This window comes from Rhinolophus sinicus, chromosome 14 (genome assembly GCF_057876585.1).
Source record: "Rhinolophus sinicus isolate RSI-liver-muscle chromosome 14, RSI-T2T, whole genome shotgun sequence".
NCBI lineage: Eukaryota > Metazoa > Chordata > Mammalia > Chiroptera > Rhinolophidae > Rhinolophus > Rhinolophus sinicus.
Genome location: NC_142514.1, coordinates 168,182,584 through 168,198,298, shown reverse-complemented (window position 1 = coordinate 168,198,298; position 15,715 = coordinate 168,182,584). Strand labels below are relative to the sequence as shown.

Below are 15,715 nucleotides of genomic sequence, written 5' to 3'. Positions count from 1 at the left end.
ACATCTCCAAGCAACTCAGAAGTTAGAATAAGGAGCAGTTGTCTTTTGTATTATTAGTTCCCACATCTTAGAGTTGGGATCAAATCATGATGTGCATCAAAACATTATTCTACCTTTGTCAAAGTCACTCAGTCTTTCTCATCAAAAGACGTACTGATCGTAAGATTCTTTTTTTTCTCAATTCGTACATCTTCAAAAATTTACTATAGACTCTCCTTTAGAATGTGAATATAGTTTTATATTTAACCTCAATAGTTTTATCAAGTTTATTTTCATGAGGATCTTAACCAATAAGTATTTATATTCTGCTATCATATATGGCAGTAACATATTAAAATGTTGAAGACTTTTTGTCTTGCCAGTTTTCCAATGCATTTTTTTATTATTCTGATTGTCTTAGTTTTCTGTTGCTGCTACAACAAATTACCAAAGACTTAGCAGCTTAACATAATACAAATTTCTGATTTTATAGGTCTGTAGATCAAAATAATGACACAGGTCTCCCTGAGCTAAGATCAAGGTGGAAACAGGGCTGAGTTCCTTTCTGGAGGCTGTAGGGGAGAGTCTGGTACCTGGATCATTCAGGTTATCAGCAGAATTCAGTCTCTTGTGGTTGTAGAGTTAAGATTCCAATTTTCTTGCTAGCTGTCAGCTGAAGTCCATATCCAGATTTTGGAGGTCTTCTACATGTCTTGATGGTGGCCCCTTATTCTGTTTTCAAACCTAGCAAGAACTGATGGTGTCTTTTTCATGTTTCAATTAACCTGTCTCTTATTTCATCTTCCACTTTTAAGGGCCCATGTGACTAGATTGGGCCATCCAAATAACCAAGGATAATCTGTTTTAATGCCTATAATGCTAATTCTCTCTGCATAGTTTATTTTGCCTCATAATGTAACATAGTCATAGGTTCCTTGGACTACAATGTGGACATTTTGGGGGAGCCCATTATTCTGCCTATCACACTGAATAAATGTCTTCCTGAATCTCAAGATAGAATCTGTTGTCCAAATACTAGAGACAGTTTTATTCATAAAAGTTAAGCAAAATGATGCATCATGAGAGTCTAAGGAAAGTGGATTTTGTCAAGTTTTTATATTGACAAATATAAAATTGTGGATTTTGTCAAGTTTTTATATCTGTATTTAGAGCTCTGACTGAGTTTGTCAACATTGTAAAATCGGTTCAGCAATGTGCAGAATGTTTCACTTACCAAAAGATTATGTGTGCCATGTAAGCAGAGACAACACTGTCTGACCCATCCGAAAGCTATTTCAAGGAATGGGTTCCATCAAAGAAACAATATTTACCCGGTGTTCACAATGTACAAAGTACTGTTTTAAGTACTTTATCTTTAATCCTCACTGCCATCCTAGAGGTAAGCTGCACTATTTTCAATGCCTTTTAAAAGATTAGGAAACTGAAGGACAGGAAGTGCATAGAGTCAATTATGAGCTGAGCTGATTGATATTTGAAGACAGGAAGACTTCCTGTCGATCACCTCTGGCCAACAGAACTTTCAGTGATGATAGAAATGTTCCTATCCGCATTGTTCCATCAGGTGGCTCATGTGGCAACTGAACACGTATAGTATGGCTAATGTGACTGAGGAACTAAACTTTTACTGTATTTAATTTTAATTCATTTTAATTTATAAAGCCTTATGTGGTTAGTGGCTACCATATTGGCTAGTGTCACTCTAGAGCCCATCCTCTTAATCACCTCACAGAACAGCCTCAAGAAAGCACTTTCCTACTTCTTGATTCATCTTTCATAAACATATACACAGCAATTCAAGTTATGCTTTGCATTTCTGAGTTTAGAAACAGAACAATTCTGGAATTGCAAATAGCTTTATTTTACAGTTCATCTTTATAATGATTTGTGGAAACAAAATAGGAAAGAAATCTGTTTGACAGGCTATTTCATCTTACCTCCCACTTCTGATTAGGTGAGAGAAATCAAATCGTTTGTGGTTAATACACAGAGTGTATTGTAATGTAACACCATAATGTAAATTAGCACTGGTTTTCTCTGCAAATGTAAATTGCCTTTCTTTTCTTTCTTTTTTTGGCTTTATTGTGGAAAAGTTAAAATATAAAAAACAGAAAGAAAGAAAGAGAATAATATACATGTCCCCATTATCCAGCTTTAAAAATTATCAACTCATGGCTACATTTACCTCTTCTTTACTCCCACTCATGAGATGAAACATATGATGTGTTTCAATGGATTGCACTTATTATCCTAATTGATGCTCAGATGGTCCCAATTTTGGTTAGTGGGGGACTAGTCAATTAGCTGATAAATCCTTTTGTTATCTGTATTCTATTCTACCAACTGTATATTTAGGTTCATTTGTTTCACCTAACTTTTGATTTTAGTGATTTTTAATGTAAGTTAATTTTATAATAATGTAAAATTTTCACTGGGTTCTGAAGTGATATACACACACACACACACACACACACACACACATATATATATACACATATCTATATCTATATCTATATCTATATCTATATCTATCTATCTATCTATCTATCTATCTATCTATCTATATATATATATATAAAGACCTATTATAAAAACAATCTGTATCCCTGTCCCCACCACCCTATTTTTGTTTCCCCTTTGGATAATGATTTTTACACTGCAAGGCTTATTTTACCATTAAACATAATCTTTTCTGAAGAAGATCATTATGTGAGTCTAATTTTAGGCAGTATGTGGGAATATAATCACTCAATTCATTAACTTACATATACACATAAAAATATAATGGCAGTGACTTGTGCAAATCACTTTTAACATCCCTTGAATTCTTTTCTCCATTGCAAAGCTAGAAATGCATATTTAAGATAGTCAATTTACCTTTTACTTGAAAAGTTCCAGGACTATAGTCCTTTTATGTTGTTTTATATGCTGGCAATGCAGAAATATGGAAGCAATCTCTATCATTGTCACTACCACTCTCTAAGTCATCATCAAAAGGAGAGACTGTCAGCCTCTGTTGTTCAATACCAGATACTGATTGGGCCATGTTTTGTAATGTAACACCATAATGTAAATCAGCTTGAGGATGGAATCACTGTACTTTAAAAGACCCATACGTGAAGGGGGCTATCTATATCTTTCTCTGGTGCTCTCTTCTGCACTCGTCCATAGTAGGGGAGCAAGCACAACCTGTACATAGTTTTTCTTTCTTTTTCTCTCTATCTTTATCTCTCTCTCTGTGTCATCTACCTATTGTTGGTTCCCTCCATATATATATATTGAAAGGCCAAGTTCCTTCCCACATGAAGGAAGCCTCTCTTTCCTGCCATTTGGCAGCTAGTATGTAGCCTTGGGGACAAGTGGGACCCCTTTTACACTGTACCCTCTTATAATAGCAGATGTCATGTTTTGCTCTTTTATCTGAAGCTCTTAGCACTTAGAAAAAATGGTCACTCTACATGCACTCTTAAAAAATTACCAGATCTGTCTGCATTGTATGGTTAAAGGTCCAAGTCTATCTAGCAAGGTATTACTACTTTACAATTTTAAGCCACTGATCTTCAGGTATTTATCTTCCTCTTAATTCTAAATAGGTTTATTTTTCATGCTTCCATAGTATAAACTTACACAAAGACCAGAGAGCATAGGGGAATTTGCTTTTGAACCATTTGAATAGTACTATCACTACTGTTACTGTCTTTAGCAAAATGTCAGGTAAATAATTTGGCTATTAGATATAGGAGAATCCCTTTTCTGGTCAGTAAAGACCAAGTGATTGATGTCTGTTGTGTGATTCAATTCCACCTGAAAGTATGGCTGTCACTAATAAATATAAGGAGACATAAGTTCATTTTACAGGAGAAGGTTGAAGTGTCTACTTGGCATTTGAGCTATAAATTAGCCTCCTTGTACCTCCAGCTATATAACATATTCTTAAAATCTTATAATTCAGAACAAAAATATATCCTAAAGGATCAACTAATATTTTATAATGACTGATAACAAAAAATATACTCAGGACTGTGAAAATTTGTGACTTTATAATTCCTACTGCATTGAACGGTCTGTATATTAAAATAAAATGTGATATTTTTTATAATACCATCCTGGAAAAACTATATCAACATCAATTATTAGTCATGTGTCATAGGTAAAAAACTGAAAAAAAGAAAGATCATACTTAGAATCCTGATCAAGGTATTGGGATTTTGCTTAGCTTATGCTTCCAAAAAGGAGAAAATCAAAACCCAGAAAGAGTAACATAAACCACACTATAAGACATACATTTAAAAATCATGGGTATTCCATAAAACCTACTTTCTTCAACTATTAAAAGACAGCGTTAATATTATACCTGCCTTGGAGTGGTGTGTGAAGGACAAACAAAAGGAGGCACCAGAGTGATGCAGTTGTTTATGGCACGACTGAGTAGCACGGTCCCAGGGGCTGCCTACAAGGCAGCCCTGGAAGGTGGGCCCCGGGAGGCAGCTTCCATGAAGCAAAAGGAATGCCAGAAACCTGCCAAGAAGACATGGGCCAGCATCAGCACTGAAAACCAACATGCAGATAGCTGAGCCTTCCACAGAATTGAACTATGATACCAGTAACACACTCTGCTGCTTTGTGGATGGCACAGCCAGCTTACCAGATCCTAAAACTGGTGGGAAGTGTTCACCATCTGCATCTGAATTGTCATGCTGATGATGGCTGTCGTTGGGGGCATGCCGCAGGTCACCCCGGACAAGGTGATCTACCACCTGCCTTGTAAGTGGGTCACCAAGGACTCCCACAACCACTCATTCTGGGGCTGGGAGCCCCGGTCAAGAACCCATTAACCCCAACCCCACAGTCCTGCCAACCCCTGACACAGCCCCCACAGTCATCAGATATGACCTGGACCAGCACCAGAACAACCACATGGATGCTGTGCGCTACCAGAACCGTTTGCACTCATTCGCCAGCATTTTCTGCACAGCTCATCTTCCTGGCCTGCAGCAATTTCTGGTGCAAGTTCCCGCACACCAGCTGAAAGCTGGAGCACTTGCGTCTATCCTACCCAAGGGCTTCAACTCACCTTGGACCACATGGTCTCTTCTGGGAGACAGTGGTGGAGGAGAGAGACCCCACACCAGCCTCCCGCAAGATGAATGGCTTCATAGACAAGAAGTTGTCGATTATCAGCGAGGACGTGTAGGCCACCATGCCCATGCTGCAGCTGACCAAGTCTTGGATCAAGCAGAGGGCATCGTGAACTGCTCTGTGATGACATGCTGGAAAAAGAGGGGGAGCAGGACCAGGTTCTGTATGAGCAAGTGAAGAAGTTCCGGACCCACGTGGTGGAGGGGGACATCGTGTGCTTCCTCTACAAGTGGTAGACCATTATCAAGGTGATCAAGTTCATCTTCATCATCTACTACACCATCTGTTACATGCACAAAATCAAGTTCAACGTGGGTGTGCCATGGACATCGAGAACATGACGGGCTACAGCAACTACCACTGTGCCCACACCCTGGCCAAGCTCTCCAAGATCCTGGTGCCCTTCTGCATCATCTTGTCATCTTCTATGGCCTCAATTCTGTGTACAGCTCTGGTGGATGCTGCGATGCTCCCTCGATTAGTATGTGTTTGAGGGCCTCCGCAAGGGGAGCAGCTACAGTAACATCACTGACGTCAAGAACAATTTCGCTTTCATGCTGTACCTCATCGTCCAGTACGACCTGCTCTACTCCAAGCCCTTCGCTATCTTCCTGTTGGAGGTGAGCAACAATAAGCTGTGGCAGGTGAACCTCAACAAAGAGTGGATGCCAGACAAGCTGCGGCAGCGGCTCACCAGGAACCCACAAAACAAGTTAGAGCTGTACCTGCTCATGCTCAGAGGCCTCCCCGACACCATGTTAGACCTGATTGAGCTGGAGGTGCTGAAATTCGAGCTGATCCTGGATATGACCATCTGGCCCAGCATTGCCCAGCTCACCAGTCTGCAGGAGCAGTGGCTGTACCATACAGTGGCCAAGATCTGCTATGTTTTCTCAGCTACAAGGACAAGCATAGACTCAAAGTGAAAGGGTGGAAATTGACACTCTAAGCAAATGGTATCCAGAGAAACTCACGTGCAGCCATATTGATATCAGATGAAACAGACTTCAGGGTGAAAAAGGTAACAAGAGACAAAGATGGACATTTCATAATGGTAAAGGCACTATACAACAAGAAGACATATCAGTCATCAATATTTATGTCCCCTATCACGGAGCACCGAAATATACCAAGCAACTACTAACAGAACTAAAGGGAGAAATTGACCAAAACACAATTATACTAGGGGTCTTAAATACATCATTGGCAGCTATGGATAGATCATCCAAACAGAAAATAAATAACGAAATAGCAGCCCTAAATGACACATTAGATGAAATGGACATAATTGACATATATAGAGCACTTCAACCTAAATCATCAGACTATACATTTTTTTTCTAGTGTACATGGAACATTCTCAAGGATAGACCATATATTGGGACATAAAATCAGCCTCAGCAAATTTAAGAAGATTGAAATCATACCAAGCGTATTCTCTGATCACAAGGCTTTGAAATTGGATATCAACTACAAAAAGAAAGCAGGAAAAACCACAAATACATGGAGATTAAACAACATACTTTTAAAGAAAGACTGGGTCAAAGAAGAAATTAGAGGAGAGATCAAAAGATACATAGAAACAAATGACAATGAAAATACATCCTACCCAAATTTTTGGGATGCAGCAAAAGCAGTTTTAAGAGGGAAAATTATATCATTACAGGCCTATCTCAAAAAACAAGAAAAATCCCAAATAAATAACTTCATGTTACACCTTAAAGAACTAGAAAAAGAAGAACAAGTGAAACCCAAGGTCAGCAGAAGAAAGGAAATAACAAAAATCAGAGCAGAACTAAATGAAATAGAGAACAAAAAGACAATAGAAAAATTAATGTGACAAAGAGCTGGTTCTTTGAAATGATTAACAAAACTGACAAACCTTTGGCTAGACTCACTAAGATAAAAAGAGAGAAGACACTAATTAACAAAATCAGAAATGAAAAAGGGGAAGTTATCACGGATGCCACAGAAATACAAAGGATCATCCAAGAACACTATGAAGGACTATATGCCACCAAATTCAATAACCTAGAAGAAATGGACAAATTCTTAGAAAAATATAGCCTTCCAAGGCTGAACCATGAAGAACTGGAAAATCTAAACAGACCGATCACCAGTAACGAAATTGAATCAGTCATCTAAAGCCTTCCCAAAAGCAAAAGTCCGAGCCCAGATGGCTTCACTAGTGAATTCTACCAAACTTTCAAACTCTTCCAAAAAATTGAAGAAGAGACAGTACTCCCTAACTCATTTTATGAGGCCAACATTACCCTGATACCAAAACCTGGTAAGGACAACATAAAAAAAGAGAACTATAGACCGATATCTCTGATGAATACAGATGCAAAAATCCTAAACAAAATTCTAGCAAATCAAATGAAACAATGCATTAAAAAGATTATTCATCACGACCAAGTGGGGTTCATCCCAGGGGCACAAGGATGGTTCAACATATGCAAATCCATTAATGTGATATATCACATAAACAAAATAGAGGACAAAAATCATATGCTTATATCAATTGATGCAGAAAAAGCATTTGACAAGATGCAACATACATTTATGATTAAAACACAATAAAATATGTATAGAAGGAAAATACGTTAACATAACAAAGGCCATATATGACAAACCCTCAGGTAAGCTCATAAATTGTGAAAAACTGAAGCCCTTTGCTCTACGTTCAGGAACACGACAGGGCTGTCCCCTATCACCTTTGCTTTTCAACATAGTGTTGGAAGTTCTAGCCAGAGCAATCAGGCAAGAGAAAGAAATAAAAGACATCCAAATTGGGAATGAGGAAGTTAAATTGTCACTCTTTGCAGATGACATGAGGCTATATATAGAAAACCCTAAAGACTCCACCAAAAAGCTATTAGAAACAATCAACGAATACAGTAAAGTTGCTGGCTACAAAATCAACGTACAAAAGTCCATTGCATTCCTATATACTAACAATGAAATAGAAATGAGACTGGATATAATGTATTGTAATATTGGGACTATAATATAGATACTCCACCACAATATTGGAAATTCTAAATACTTTTCATGGATGTTTTCCTCTGTGAGTTAGGGCCAAACAGGAACACCATGTGTGGGAATAAACATTCCCATAATGTCCCTTGTGATGCTAATACCGGAAATCTAACATTAGTCAAAAGCCTAATCAGCTACAGCTACTAGAAGGAAAATCTCAGTACTAATATTGCATTGAAAAACATTCTGCATAAAGTATAAGTTGTGATTTTGAAGGTGCAAAGAGCTAGAAGAGATCATAAGTGGTTGATCAGACAGGCGGTAGGTATTTTTCATTGTTAAACTATGCAAACTGTGTAGAGATGAGAATGAGGTGAATAAAGTAAAAGGAGAAACTACCTTGAACGTAACTAGGGAAAGAAGAATTAGTAGTTGGTGGTGGGGGGAGGCGTACAAAGAGACAAAAAACAGAAAGGTAGGTCAGAGTATCTTATGGATTTTAGAAGTGTAGACTCATTTCTGCAGTCAACTGAAGGTTGCTGACCCAGCAAGGAACAGAGACCATCGTATGTATTTGATTTTGGCACTAGGCTCCACCATCAATGAAATACCTTGACTACGGTAGGTATTGTAGGACTATTGATTCTTTGACTAGATCACCTGAAATCCATGACTAGGTATCAAAGTTAAAATATCAAAGTTAAAGTTCACCAACATTAAAATATTGATACATGTGAGTAAGGCCCATCCCATATCTAATTTGATCATATAAAGTAGTAACTTGGACATTAAGGGCATAGAATCTGATTTCTAAAGTTGGGATCGTAAGGTTTTCGGTGTGGAAAAGAAACAACATAGTATATTAAGACTCAAAGTAGGGTAATTTGGTAAAAATACATTATAAAATTAAGAAATGATATGTACATGATGTATTACAGAATTGTACACCTGAAATCTGTGTAACTTTACTAACAATTGTCACCCCAATAAACGTTAATTAAAATTATATATATATATGTATATATATATGTATATAAACACTGCTATGAAATCAAACTTGCATGCTAGAGCAGTTCATACCCCAGTTCAGAATACTCCTCCAAGAAAGAAAAGTGAAGAAATGTGTTAAAGTGTAAAGAGTCAGTGATTCTGGCTGTTATTAACTAGCTACGTGGGCTACTTCTTGGTCCTTCAATTTCCCTCTCTGCAAAATGTAGAATGAACTAATTTTCCAAGTCCTTTCTAGTGCTATCATTCTGTGTGGAGAGGAGGCCTTTTACACGATGGAAAGATCAATGGTGAGGAGGACACTTCTTGTAACATCCAGACTAATTAGAGGTGACTTACCAGCACAAAAATTTGTGGCTCATTAATGATCACAAGACTGGAAACCATGCAGTCTATTATCTTTTTCTTTTTCATCTTTTTTGAAAAGTGTTTAATTCTTTTCTTGAGAACTCATATGAGAATAATTTATATTAAGATGTTGTCGTTATAGTTAATGGACCTAATGAAGTATAACCAGACTCCAGATTTCAGTTTTGATGTGGATAATTGATCTTATGAAATGTTTAAACCATATGAATGACAAATGTTTAGAAGTCACTCCTTGATCCCATTTGATATGTTTACAGTGCCTGCAATTTGAAAGCCCTTGATGGTGATTTTAGCTACTTATTTTGAATACAGGGGCCTAATAACTTCCCCATGCTTTAGCCTAAATACATCACTGATTTTCTCCAAACAACAGGCAAATATGATGATAGCATTTTACATTTCCAGAAAAAGGGGTATTTCACAATTTATCTTATAATTCAAAGAGGGTATTTCACAATTTATCTTATAATTCATTGAGACTCCAGCAAGAACATTTGTTTGTGTTCTATATACAATGGGAAAATGTTAAAGGATAGATTCATTTCCACTTGTACCAATGGTGAATGAATGAAAGCAGAATCTCCCCTACAATGTTGAGCAAAAGAAAATTCAAATGTGATTCTATTTCAAATTCAGTCTGTTTGGCAACCTTTAATTCATAATTAACTGGTATTTCAGAGCAGATTAATTACATGGTACTAACCACGCAATCACAGGTAAATTTATTTATTTTTTATTCCTCTGCCTTCTAAGCAAGTGAAGCTCACCATACATGCTAATTACTTTTGGATCCACTAAATGCAATTCCCATATAAAAGGTGGAACCTGTAATTACTAACTACTTCGTATTTAACAAGTATATATATTCCTCAGACTAAAGAAGCAAGCTACAGTGCAAATAACGGGATTTTGAAACCTGTGTTTGAATGTTTGAATCTTGGTTTCATCACTTAATATGGACTCCCGTGTCATCAGTAAGAATAGACTTATTGTACTGATTGAATACGGCAATCTATTAATCTATCCTCTAGCTCATAACATGGGAGTAGACACTAATTTTTTTTTTACCATTCCCAGAACACACCACACTGCTTTATGCATTGATTATTCTATTTCCTCTACCTGAGACATTTATGTTTTCCTCCAGCTATTTAATTCCATCTGATTCTTTAAGATCTAGATACCAGGCAGGGCTCAGCAAACTATGGCCACTGGGCCAAATTTACCTCACCCCCTGGTTTTGTTTTATTGGAACACAGCCATGCCCATTTTTTTTTTTTTATGGCTATTTGCACACTGTAATAGCAGTGTTGACTGTCTGTGACCAAAATCTCATGGGCCACAACAACTTAAATGTTTTTACTATTGATACTTTACAGAAAACAATTAACAACCTCGATCTAGAGAAAGTCTCATCTTCTGTATGCTGCTTTGCCTGTCCAACAACATACTATTTTCAATATTCCTTGCATCGTAGTGTAACTCTACGTTCACATGAGCATGGGAAGTGGAGATTGAATTTTAGTTCTCTGTCCCCACGCAACAGCTTAACCGTTTGTACCTGCCCCCAAAGAAAGGAGAGTCTGTAAGAGGGATCCTTTCAGGGACTTTGCTAAACCTTTGTGTTTGCACCTTATGCCTCCCTGTTTGGTCCCAGAAAGATGACTGGACAGTCAATGATGAGTAAAATTCCTCACGGAAGGAACAACTCAAGCCAGACGCAGTTGCGTGGGGACCAACAGGAGAACCCACGGGGTTCACAGAGGTGGGCACAGTCCCCCCCTTCCTCAGGCTAAGGAAAGCGTCTGCCTCAGTGGCTGCATTCCTTCCCAAAACCTGCAAGGGAAGTGATTCAATGAGATGCTCTCCATCTATTCATATGCATATAGATTTTTGTCCCTTGGGGCAGTTGTCTGCAGGCAAGGGTGACTGACTTGAATAAGTGTCCTATTATGATGTATAGGATTCACAGATCTTGAATCTGTGAAGATTGACAAGCTTTATCTCCTTTACTTCCCCACCTAACTAATAAAAGTTAATGTGCAGGACTAATTAGGTGCCACAGCCCAGACCTTGAGGCTGCTGGTCCCTTGGCCTCTGCACTTAAACTCTATTCATGGCTACTGTCTTTTCTTAACTCTGTGCCGCTGCCCTCCTTGCTCCCCACAACTCTCGTCATGCGGGAAGCAAGTTTTTTTTTGTTTTTTTTGTCTGTGCTTAACATAACACCTAACACTGAAATATTTTGGCATGTATTTACAAACAAATTATTGAATGTAAACTCTCTTTAAATTAATATATAGACTAGATGCCACTGCAGTTAAAATAAAAATTACACTTTAAGTTTATGAAAAATTACACCTACACAATCCAATGTTGAAAGAGAAATTCAGAAAGCTAATGTCTATGCTTATTTCTCAGAACAAGAGGGTGAACCTCTGATCATGGGAGAAGGGCTCCGATGTGTTTTTTAATTGAAAAGTTCAATGGGCTTCATACTTATATGACGTATTCCAGATTTGCTACACAGTCGTATGTGCAACATAGGGGTTTATTTATCCAGTTGGCCTCAGATTAGATTCAGAGCCAGTTTTTTTTCCAAACTAAAATCCTCCCCACCCCATGCTTTCTGGTCTCTTCATTTAATCTCCCCTGCATACAAAAGTGCCACTATTCCAAATATGACTGATGATTAACTCTCTGTTATCATTATGAATATATATACCACATCTATTTAAATTGTTCCTAACCTATAGAATTTTTATCTCTGAAAAGAATACAAAGAGTCCGGGGCTATAAAACTGATATGAAAAGGACATCTATTTTCTTTATTAAAGAATAGCCCATGTTAGTAAAATATGAAATTATCATGTTTTGTGAAAGATAAAAATATTACATGGTTTAATTTCGAGTTGTATTGTTAGTAATGTCTTTCTGTTAGGTAAGCACAGCACGATATGTGTAAGAAATGTTCCCAAACTGGTTTCATAGTCATATTTTGATTTTCTCAGCTTTACTTCCTGTGATTGTATCACGCCAAGGTCAGGAAACCTTTTGTAGACACTTAAAATTCCTTTTAGCTTTAATTTTACTTTTATCTCTAAAGGTATTATGACTTCACTCTTTATTCAGTCCTTAAAATAGTGGCCACCACTGTGTTTGTATCTTTTAAAGATGTGCAAACTTATTTCAAGCCTGCCCTTTTATATATGCGATAAATCAGACCACCACTATTGTCATACTTTTTGTCCCTGAATATCAGCTATGAGAAGGTTATGTCATGGTTACCCAGGATTTGGTCCATCTGCTATGGTTTGGGCACTTTTCCTTTATAACATGCTGCCCTCCCCAAATTCCTGGAGCATCACACTAATACCATATTGTATTAATACCTCAGGACACAGATAATACCAGAAGTGAATCATGGATATCCAAACTCAATTGCCACAGAAATGGGGGTTATAATCCAGATTATCTATCATTTATGCACTGAGAACAATAGTAATCAGAACAGAGAATTTGTGCAGTTACTGAGATCCGAGAAAGCCACTACCCAGATGTTTACTGCTTCATTTGTAAACACTGATTTCCATGTTTCCCCGAAAATAAGTCCTAGCTGGACAATCAGCTCTAATGCGTCTTTTGGAGCAAAAATTAATATAAGACCCGATTGTATTTTACTAAAAGACCGGGTCTAATATCATATAATTAATATAATATCACATCATATCATATAATAATAATAATATAATACCGGGTCTTATATCAATTTTTGCTCCAAAAGATGCATTAGAGCTGATTGTCTGGTGAGGTCTTATTTTCGGGGAAACACAGTTATAATGCAATGCCAGGTTTCAGGGGCGACCTGGAGTATTTCCCAAGAGCTGAGAACTACGAACCAATAAAACATAGATGCCCAGTTATATAATTTAAAATGCTTCAGAAATAGGAAAGATTATGCCAGTGATAATTGTAGTGTGTGTGTGTGTGTGTGTGTGTGTGTGTGTGTGTGTGTTTATTTAGCCTGCTGAGAAGCCATTCTAATTTTCTTCTTATAAAAGCACTTCCCAGTTCCATTAGAGGAATTACTTCTTTATCACTGTTTTGTGTTTTTTGAGTCTAGCAATCAAAATACCCTACTTTTTTCCTCGCCAAGGAGACAGCATGTGGCCCAAGCCAGTGAAGTTACACTCCTTTTCTCTCAAGTTTGGAAACTTGAACAGTGATTTTTGAGACAGATGTCTAAAAAAATAAAAAATAAAAAATAAAACAATCCAGAGCTGACTTATCCCCTTAAAGACAGCTGTTTAGCTCCTGCACCTGGACCACCTGTTCTACTCACAGGTAGTACTCTACTGTTTTATTTTAACTCTGTGAGCCACATTATATCCTTCCAATGAATTTCTTACCTACCGATCCTGAGTCAGTTTCTTTCTCTTGAAAACAGTGTACAAAATTTACTAGTCGTTCTCAATCTTGGCTACAGATTGAAATCACCTGGAGAGTTTAACTATTCATATTCCACAAGCCGGTGGGTCTACACCCGCCCCATTATAAAAGAATATCCGAAGGAGTGAAGCCAGGCATTAAAATTTTACAGTCTCCTTAGGTGACCCTAATCATCTGGGGAGACTGTAAAACCACTGGTCACATTGGTACAAATAGGTGCCGACTACAGCATGCGTGCTGAGTGCCGAGCATATAATCTCATTATTGCCTTACACAAGCTTTAGGGTGTAGGTATTAGTCTCATTTTATGATGGGAAAACTAAACCACAGAAATGTTAAATCAATTGTCTGTCGGAGGTCACAGAGACTAAGGGAGGAAGATGTAATTATGTTTTGAATTATATTACTATTCTAACGATTACTTGAACCAAAACTTAAGAAAATGGGGTGAATCCATTTAGAGCTGAATTTGAACTCAGTGGTTTCTAATATATTAATAGAAACATACAGTTGATTTCCCCTCCAAAAAATTCCTACATGAAAAATAAATTTCCGTTGATACAATGATAGTTGAATCAGAGGATAATCATCTGCTCTGTGCCCTCTTGCCTCTTCCACATACAGGCTGAGGACGTCAGTGTCCCATAGATTACATCAGGAAAGTCTCTAATCCCAGAAGTTTAAAGAGAACGGAAAAAAGAGAACCAAAATGGATTACATATTTCTTATTATTTGATAAGAAAGAGAGAAATTGATTCTACGGTTTCCGAATTCTAAAACTATCTATTAATATAAGTAATGACAATGTCATTGTACAATATAATAGGTATTTCTGGAGTGATCATTCACAAGATGTAATGATGATTTTCTCTTATGTAACAAGACTATAAAACAGTGGAGGTGATTCTGTGGTGTAGTTAACACATTCTAAATGTAAACTATGCAAACTCCAAAGATTCAGTTCTATTGATATTTTTATATTTGAGGGTTCAACTGGAAGCTAAATAAATTACTCAGGGATTCAGATTTACCAATGTTTTCAGAAAAAAAAAAAGTCAATCCAAGGGAGTCCATTTGAAAATCACTTCAGCTTGCTGTATGCACAGTTCCTTTTTCTCGCTTATTCTGCTCTGAAAATTCTAGCAGTCTTGGTCTCCCCAAATTCCTATCCCTGTCTCCTAAATTAAGCAAGACTATTGAACTCCATTTGGAAATCCATTCCTGAAGCCTGGAAATGGCTCAAGGCAGTAAGCTTTATAATCATAGTGCTTACCATGTTTTCCTTTCTTTCAGGAATACAATCCTGTATTACTGTTTTCTAATGTTTGGCAATAGATATTGAATATATTTGGTGTGGTGTTATAGGTTTTTTCATTTGTTTTTGGTGAGATTACAGTTCCTATAGCAGTTAATTCTTCAAGGGCAGAAATATAAGTTGGTCGTTCTCTCTGTCTCTGTCTCCCTTTCTCTCTCCCATTTTTACTCTCTCCATCTCTCTGTTTTACTTAAATAAAAAGATCTACTGGTTAAGAGCACCTTTAATCAATGCATATATAGAGGATAAAATCTAAGTTACTAAGGAATTTTATTAAATATGTAGATATTTTAAAAATATTTTGATCACATGTAAATTAAGACCCAGATCATAAACATAACAGCAATAAATTCATGTTTCTCCAAGAAGAATTTGTTAAATAATTATAGAAGAATGTCATGATATGTTTGCTACATGCTTGGATAGATGATAACGTCTATCATTAAAATTTTCCAA

At 37.1% G+C, this 15,715-nt stretch overlaps 1 pseudogene; it reads left to right on the top strand.

Moving 5' to 3' along the window:
* The first annotated feature begins 4,591 nt into the window (after positions 1 to 4,591).
* LOC109450806 (volume-regulated anion channel subunit LRRC8A pseudogene) lies at positions 4,592 to 6,062 on the top strand (annotated as a pseudogene).
* The last annotated feature ends 9,653 nt before the right edge of the window (positions 6,063 to 15,715 follow it).